Genomic DNA, 10024 nt, shown 5'->3' with positions numbered 1-10024 from the left:
TAATAATGGTCATCGATCATAAAAAAGGGGGGGGGGCATCCGCTCGATTACCGTGGGCAGTTTTGTGGACTGATTATGCATTTCCGTCTTTTGATACTTCGGCTTACTCGCATGGAGATTTTTGCCAATATCTACCAGGCGAAAAAAATATATTTCAAATCCCACCGATTTCAATTCTACTGGATAGTATAATTTAAAGCAGTATTTTTTTTAACTCCGCTTATCAATGAAAGCGTACAACTTTCAAATGTGATGTCAATGTTATGTAAATGTGATGTAAATTAAATTAGTTTAAAGCGACACAACTCAAAGTGTCTCATCTGTTATAAATAAGACCGACACACGAAAGAATATGTTGTATTCAATATAAACATGATAAAGGAAGTTTACTATCGAAATCCCTGGAAATCTAAAACAACATAGGCCCATGTACATAAAAAAGATACATTAAAAAATCATGAACTAATTACATTACTACTTTTGGTCAAAATCATTTATAACAAAAGCACAGTCAAGTTATATGGAGTACCGTCTCAAGTTCTCTTTTATAAAAATTGCACATAACTTTAATAAGCTGTAAAACTGTATTTAGTTAATGATTTTTTTACATATTTTTTCTGATAAATCAAATAAATGCGTACAGGGTATGAAAAAGATGTGCAGAAAACACGTCAAAATTAGTCTTTTAGACACAGTTGTCTGAATTTGAAAGTCATATGGCGTTTTGATTTTCATATTGATCAAACTTTTTTTTTTTTTACTTACTAATAAAATGTAGGTGTATTTAACAGTTTAAGCAGACCTTAACTTTCAATAAAAAATCAATGGTTTCGTTTACTTTTATCTTTATTTATAATTTTTCATGCAAAAATTAACTGGGATTTCCCGCATTATACTAGTCATACATGTAACAGGTTCTTCTAATGATGGCATCTTTGTCACAGTAATTGCTTCCTTTTGGTTCATTATCTGTTAACCCAAAACCATATACATTTAATTGAAGATAGGTCATTTTGTAAATTAGAGAAATAATAGACCACTTTATAGTTCGTTGCATTTCCGGCAAAAACTTTGGTTTAAATGAACATCATTCGTGCGTTTAGGGGCATCGTCACTTCCTTCCCATGTTGAGCGAGCGGTTGAAAAAAATATAATGCTTTATTGCACGAATTATTCTGCAGATTAAATTCTTATAATTGATAATCAGCACTGCTGTCATTAGGGCATTGTGATTAAATACCTACAGAACAAACTTTATTTCTAGTTTATCCTGCATAATGACGATCATGCACGAAGACGTTTGATGAACATTAATAGTGCAGGGATACAGACGGTCCCCTCTATTGGTAAATGACATTGTACGGGCGCGCATAATTGACGAACTTTTCCAGTGAAGGACATAACTCGAAAGTCGTCTAATATATCGAAGAGTTATTTGTTAAACCGTTCTGCATTAAAAAAAAAACATGTGTTCTACATGTAGCAAGACGATTACATAGGTGCATGTAGTGTAAATTGTCCTTACATCTACCTGTTTACAGTCTTACGTGCAATACAATATTATTAAATCTTAAGAAAAGTGATCTTAACTGAATTTTGGTAACATTTATGTACTGAGAATTTGAACAAGAGTGCACACGCTGAAATATTTGACCTGATTTACTGATCATGATTGATTTATGTTAAAAGTCTTAACGAAAAAGGTTTTACAAGTATATCATAAAATTAATATTACCAATAATTCCATGTAAATATGTAAATGAGGTAAAATTCAGATAAATTACTTCAGATAGACATGTGCATGTGCGCCTTAAAATCCTTTCATACACCAAATACAGTTAACCAATTTATTTATAGTATCAGAGAAACAGTCATAACAAAGAAATCTAAACTTTGACCAATGAACCACCTAAATGAAATCAAGACCAAAAAAGTAAAAAAGCTATACGAACATGTCAGACAGCTGAAATGTACAACATACAATCATTTCAAACGCTAAATATAGTTGACCTAATGTTTATAGTATTTGAGTCGCATACTTAATCATGCAAAAAAACATTGATCAATGAAAAATGAAAATGAGGTCAAAGTCATATGAACTCTGCCTGACACCTTGCAATCATTCCTTACCGTGATTAAATAAAGTGCATTCATTGCATATGGTATTTGAGAAATATATCAAAAACGGATTTAACCTTAAAAACTCAACTTTGACCAATGAACAGCAATTATATAGTCGCCCTACTGCTTATAGTTTTTGAAATACAGAAAACCTTAATCACTTATCCATTAAATGAAGTCTGTCTGACGGACTCATAATGAGTGAGAAATTGACATGACAAAAAAAAAACCTCAACATTTATTTAGCAATCGCTGAACAATGGAAATGAGGTCAAGAGCAATGGACATATGGCGGAGAGAAACTTCGTAACATAATGCATCTGTTTAAAAGGTATGAATTAAGCCTCTATTGTGTACCAAAAGATAAACATAAAACCATTAGATGAACTTACTTAATTCGTCCATTTGATATATGAAAGCGCTAGAAGAGAGGTACAAAGCTGTACCTTTAAAATCATTTCATTAATCAATAATTACATTCATTTAATTAGATTCATACGATTTCGTAATTTTGATTGGTCGAAGCATTCTTAATGTCATAGTTTATTTTCGTATAAAATTTAATATCATTGACGGTACGTGATATCCGTGACAATAGTAAAACAATGCAACGAAAAGCAAACGAAAGACTTGATTTAATTCGTAATTTCATGGTTGTAACATAAAATTGTAATTATAAGAATTGCATGCTTCTTTTTATAATTGTTTGGAGTTGAACGTGCGCACATGTTTAATACGAAGCACTTCCTCGCGCCATACATAATGCGCTTCGATCAACGCTTTTACACTTATAAAAAATTCAAAACGAAGCATTCAATTCTTAATTGTAGCCACGCCACGTCACTGTTTCCAAAGGTAAGTTAAATTTTCAAAACCGAGAAGAAAGATTTCAGAATAAAACAAATCATTATTCATGAAAAACAATAGAAAAGAAAGCATACCAAAGCCAGTAAAGACCAATAGTTTATGAACTGCACATCCTGGCTGTTGTAAAAATCAAATACATTATTTGTTTATTTGTTTGTTTGTCAATGATCTGTTTCAGAAAGCTCGATCTCAGTTTACTAATGAAATTGATTTTGCCAACTTGTTTTTCATAAATACAACCCACAGGTTGAAACGAAGTCTCATTTCGCAATATTGATTGTTCTTACTAAAAAAAATAACGCCTGAATCTTGTAGGTGATCGAATCAACTAAAACGGAAATAATGTTTCATCAATTTTTACTGATCATTTAAAAAAAGTACAACACATAAGACGTCGATCTTCCTCGGAACCAAAATATTGTATTATCACCATTAGATACGATGTAGTACCATAACATATTTCATTTACTTTATACTAAATGTTTATCAACAAAATCATAATGAAATTATGTAATAGTGTTAAAGGGGCATTAGCTGTCAAAATCATGTTCACCGATTTGACTCAAATTCTCATATTCGACTTATAACATACTGAAACGTATATTCAAGTTATAAAAAAGTCTAAAATAAACAATTTACGATGCATATTTCGTATGTGTTTGAGTCTAGACGCCATCTAATTAACCACCGACGTGACCTCCGAAGACTGCCGACGGTCATATAACCGATATAAACATAAACATAGATATAAATAGATAGAGAACTCGTGCAATTGGATTTTTCTAGGTCTGTTAATTTGATTTCATATTAAAGGTTATACAAATATATAAATCATGCCGTTTTTACCTGTATAAGAATGAGTTTTTGTGGATCGAATAAGTCAACCAAATGGTTTACCCTTGTTTCACTTCCAATGTTGACATTCTTTTCCTTTTGATAGCTGAACACACCTAGTTCATGCGTTACCCATCTCTTGCTAAGGGGTTAAATTGAAGGTCACATGAATACGGATTCAATGAGGTCGAATTATTCACTTGCAAGTGAATAATTCATCAGAGATGTTTCATCGCTTATTTTGACAACATTGAACCAAACTGGCTGCTAAAAGCGAATTACTATTTCACATTTTACTTTCATTAATGATTGAGCAAAAAAATCATATTTTTATATTTTTTATATCTCGTAGCTAATGCCCCTTTAAGATCATTGATATTTATTATTTTATTTTGAAAAGGGGGGGGGGGGGTACCTGGGTGGATGACATTGGCGAATGCCATATCTGTTCATTTGTTCGTATATAATAAATGTATAGGAAAGCACTGAAAGATAATGGTAATTGGAATGGTCAGGATGAACAGCATTTTGTCGTCATGACATATTAACTTATGAGAAATGTCACCTGTCCATAGGTTTTCGCTAGCGTGAGTGTGTTGCCATAAACATATGTATGGCGCGGAATTAGGGTCATAATTATCGCTTTTAGCATATGCTAAATCCATTTAAGCTTATGCTGAAATGATTTTAGCATAAGCTAAATTCATTTTAGCATAAGCGAAAATCAATTTAGCATATGCTGTAATGTTCAGCTTATACAGAAATGTTGGCGCGGAATCAAGGTCATAAATATTAAACTTCGCATATATGATCAATGAATTTAGCTTATGCTAAAATGAATTTAGCTTATGCTAAAATGATTTTAGCTTATGCTAAAATGATTTTAGCTTATGCTAAAATGATTATTTTATCTTATGCTTAAATGAATTTAGCTTATGCTAAAATGATTTTAGCTTATGCTAAAATGAATTCAGCTTATGCTTAATTAATTGTGTTATCCAATGAAAATCTCGCTTTCTTAACTACTTTTATGCTTTACTCTGGCATAAATAAATAACCACTTTTCTCAAATCAATAAAGTTCTATTTTTCACAACACATGTACATCTATGGTAACAATAAATCAAGAGAACAAATCAAACTAATATACAATTCAATTACGGACTGCAATCCGCATATACACATAACCCAATAATTGGTAAAGGAGAGATAACTCTCTTAAAAGTATGCCAACTTGACCAAACGTCTTGACCATACCAAACTGACATATAAAATTCCCCTGAACAAATAAACACACCCCGCTTGTTTTCAATGGTCAAGGCGTTTAGGTCATTTAAAATAAATCAAAAATTCAATAATGTCATAAACAAATATGCCTTTTTACGTCTTCAATCTATTATTCAATCAATATCAAATCTTTGTATACTATACTAAAAAATCACTATCTACTGCATATTCCACTATAAAATTGGTTATACAGAGGAAACTTTAATAAATGATGACACCAGCAGAGACCTTGGCACTTATTAAATGGAATTATATTGAAGCAACACACTAGCCATATACGCTGCCTCAACAAATACAACCATTAAAATAGGTTATTTCTGGTATTCTACACACAGTCCGTCATTACAAATGACAACACTTTAAATGCAGTATTTTTTCTCTTAATTGCCTAAATGCAATATTTGCTATTTATCAAACTTTAAAAAATGAAAGCAATCTCTAATGTTAATATATGATTTCATATTCAACAAAATGAATTACTAAAATTTAAAACTTTTACTACTAAATTAACTTCTCTTCACTCAAATCGTAAGCCTGAAAAAAATATACATTGAAGAATAAAACTTCAATAAAAATTCAAGAACAGTAAATTTGAAATAAAAATCTTTTGAAAACTGCTATCATAGCAATACTGAAGCAAATATTCTCTCGATATTTTAATAATAAAACAAATCTATTCAAAACACCTTTCCATTAACTGACACCCATTACATTGTCAATTACTTCCTTTTTCTCACAAAATTATCACTTTCTATTTATACACATATTATTACTTTTAGACAAATTTTATAAAACCAGACACATTGTTCTTATAAAGAATTCAGTACTTCAAATATGTCTTGTCACAAAATAACATCTGCGTATTACGATAAACAAATCAACATTGTCATAAAACGTCACAAAACATAATTCAATAATGTTCATAATAAAATACACTACTAGTCTGCACAGGGCGGTTGTTTTGTTTGTACTATCTTTTGTGTGTGTGAATTAATCTGTTCGAATGGTATCCATAATGCATTCTGTGTCGGTTCGCCTTTAAATTGCACACGGTATTCTGTTTTTCCATTTCTTTTCCGTTGAGATAAAATTCGCTTCACTTTATAATAAGTGTCTGATTGGGTCGTAAACTCATCGGAAGAATTTGTATTGTATCCAAAGATAAAATTTGAAAATGAACAGGATGTTTGCGAGATCGTGTTGAACGACGCACAACCACCATGACTGCCTTATGTTGATCATCATTATATGCTGTGGTCACAACATTATTATGCAGTGGTCACAACATTACATGCAGTAATCACAACATTATATGCAGTCGTGCCAACATTATATGCAGTTGTCGGAACAGTATATGCAGTGGTCACAACATTTAGTATATGCAGTCGTGATAGCATTATATGCAGTTGTCGGAACATTATATGCAGTGGTCACAACATTATATGCAGTTGTCACAACATTATACGTGTTTTGTTGATGAAGGTGATGGTCAGTGATGGTGATGATGATAATTGATGTATGTGATGGTAAACTTCGGACAAATTTTATCGGAAATTACCGAATCCTGTCACAATAAATAATGCCCCGCAAACAAATTGAAAAATTATTGAAATCATGTTATCATTTAGGCAATTCGATTGAAACTTTATCAGAAAAAAATAACGCCTGCTATTGTCTGCAAATTGGACAGACATCATTTTATAAATATAGGGGAGGTTCATTCTGACTGAGGAAATGATAAAACTAAGAGTTGAATGGATTAACCATAGTTTCTGTTCGTCCTAAGAAATACGCATGGCTTAATTGATGTAAAATAATAATGAAATATCGTTATTAAGTATCTTAACGGAGAACTATTGTTTTACTATGAACTCTTCTCGTTGTTGTTATTTGTGTTCTAATTCTTTTCACAAACAAGCGTGTCTATAGTCTGGATATTTCTGTTATTTTTTATAACAAAATGTTTTCCATATCCCATGTTAGGATCATGTCAGAGGTTGAAAATTTCATATCTGAATATTTTTCGTTATCTGGAAATTTACTTTTTATGGTGGTTCTGTGTTCTTGTTTCTGTGGGGCTTCTTTCTCTTAGATGAGAAAATTATCTAAATACCATGAATTTGCATCTGTAGTACTTTGACCACCCACTTTACTACATGTTAACCAGTTAATAGGTCGAACGATGGTCCAAGTAACCTGGTAGGCAAACATTTAAGGAAATTTAGCAAAGACTTTAAACAAAACAAAGTGGCTGCTCGTGTCTAGTTCCATCCATTGATTTGTTTGGTATCAAAGATAGGGAAGGCTATCAACATTTTTTTCGTTTTTCTGGTTTTACGGGAATTGATAATCATTACAAAAATGTAAATATTTCAGGGCCTTTTATAGCTGAATATTCGGTATGGGCTTTGCTCATTGTTGAAGGCCGTACGATGACCTATAGTTGTTAATTTCTGTGTCATTTGGTCTCTTGTGGAGAGTTGTCTTATTGGCAATCATGCCACATCTCTTTTTTATATATATATAGAATGAACATTAAAATTTAATAAATTACATGAAATTCTATACAACATATATACATATCTTAATATTATTAAACTAGAGGATCATGTGATCTTAAGCATTTATCGTTCACTTGATCTAAATATGATCATTGTTGGTTTTAAGGAGCACATAATTGAAGCTTTTTCTATTGAAGCGTATTTTATACTTTGGACCTATAGTGCTTGGTCCCCAAGGGCATGAATTTCTTCAAACTAAAATCTTCACGGCCACCCTACTGAAGCTTCTTGGGAAAATCTAACATCTTACATAGATTACATTACCAACCAGGTCATGTACTTAACTTGACTTTCAACCGTACAGTAGTGGCTTCGATACACTACAAACTGCTCAGAGTCTAAAAAGACCAGTTTTTGTGCTCGACCAGTAAAGTCGAGCACAGATTTTACTCGACTAGACTCGACATTGTCTCGACAGTACTTAACTGTACTTAACTGTACTCGACTTTGGTCTCGACTTTACTTAATAAGTCTGATTCAGTAATTTATGATCTTGGTGTAGTCTGAAATGGTCTCGACCAAGGCTCGACCAGTCTTGACCAGTCTCGACCTGTCTCGACAGGTCTGAATCAGCCCATATAATTAGATTAAATTATGTACAAAATTCCAGGTTATTTGGTAGTTGGTTCGTTGCTGGGAAATTAAAGAAGTAAATTAATAGGTAAAAAAAAGCAAGAATTTTCAGTTTTGATTAAATTCAGATAGTCATCTTTAATTATTTCTGTAACTTTTTCAAATCAACTTGGATTTTTAGAAAACTATTATACAGCTATGTCAATTATACATTGATCTTACTGAATCCCAGGTCGTTATGTAGTTTGGTGCATTGCTGTCAAATTTAAGGATTTAATTAATAGGTAAAAAAAGCTAGAATTTTCAGTGGGACTGAATTCAGCTAGTCAACTTTAAATTTGTTTATTATTTTTTCAAATTAACTTGGATTTTCATAAAAACTATACAGCTTTCTCAGTTGTATATTGATCTTACTGAATCCCAGGTTGTTATGTTGTTTGGCATATTGCTGTCATATTTAAAGATTTAATTAATCAAGGTAAAAAAAACTAGAATTTTCAGTTTGGACTAAATTCAGATAGTCATCTTTAAATTTTTTTTATAACTGGTTCAAAGCAACTTGGATTTTCATCTAAATCTACAGCTATCTCCATTATATATTTGTCTTACAAAATACCAGGTTATCTGTTAATTTGGTTTATTGCTGTCAAATTAAAATATTTCAGCCTTTTCACCCTTTACCTAAGTCATTAAATTTGACAGCAACACACCAACATACAAAACAATCTGGCATTTTGTAAGATAAATATATAATTTAGATTTGAAAAAAGTTTTAAAATTTTAAAAATGCCACCTTTGTTTTGTTAAAACAAGAATTTAATATAATCATGATACTAGAACTTTCACAGGAATCCTTGATAACCTTTTAAAATAATTTTTGTCAAAATAAAAGACATGGCATACAAGAAGCACTTTAATAAGGTTTAATTACATCAGTATATGTGTGTTTTACAGGTAAAAAGAAAGCCCTATTTTTCTTAAACTCGTGTATTACTTATCTAGTGAATGCAAAAGGCCTTGCGATTTAAGTTAAACAGGATGTTGCAATTTTGAATGAATGTTATTTAGAATTTAATACTCTCTGACCAGGTTGTGATCTTTTTAATGAGTTTGTCCCAAACAGGAGGTATTACTTTATACTTCACCACTAATCAGAAGAACAATTTTATTAATTTCTTTAATTTTTTATCCGCTTTTGATATATGTTATATATACTATATCCCCAAATTATAATAATAGATATATTTCTAATATAAGGTTACGGGTGCAGGATTTTCTCGCTGTGTTGAAGACCCTTTGGTGGCCTTCATTTGTTGTTTGCTCTTTGGTCAGGTTGCTGTTTCTTTGATACATATTCCCCATTTCCATTCTCAACTTTATTAAACAATCTCATTGATTTTGTTGGCTGTTGTTACCTCATTAAAAAGATAATTAATTATATAACTATTGTGTATAATCATGAAACCTATGTAGTTTAATTTATTTGACAGTAATAAACCAAATTAACAAATAACCTGGTATTTTTTAAGATAATTAAATAATGGAGATAGCTGTAGATTTTGATGAAAACCCAATTTGCTTTGAAATAGTTATAAAAAAATTTAAAGATGACTATCTGAATTTAATCAAAACTGAAAATTCTTGCTTTTTTTTTACCTATTACTAGTAATTAAATCCTTATATTTGACAGCAATACACCAAACTACATAACGACCTGGGATTCAGTAAGATCAATGTATTAATAGTTGAGATAGCTGTATAGTTTTATGAAAATCCAAGTTG

This window comes from Mytilus californianus, unplaced genomic scaffold (genome assembly GCF_021869535.1).
Source record: "Mytilus californianus isolate M0D057914Y unplaced genomic scaffold, xbMytCali1.0.p SCAF_7, whole genome shotgun sequence".
Taxonomy (NCBI): domain Eukaryota; kingdom Metazoa; phylum Mollusca; class Bivalvia; order Mytilida; family Mytilidae; genus Mytilus; species Mytilus californianus.
The sequence above is the reverse complement of the archived record's forward strand: the minus strand, read 5'-3'. Positions refer to the sequence as shown.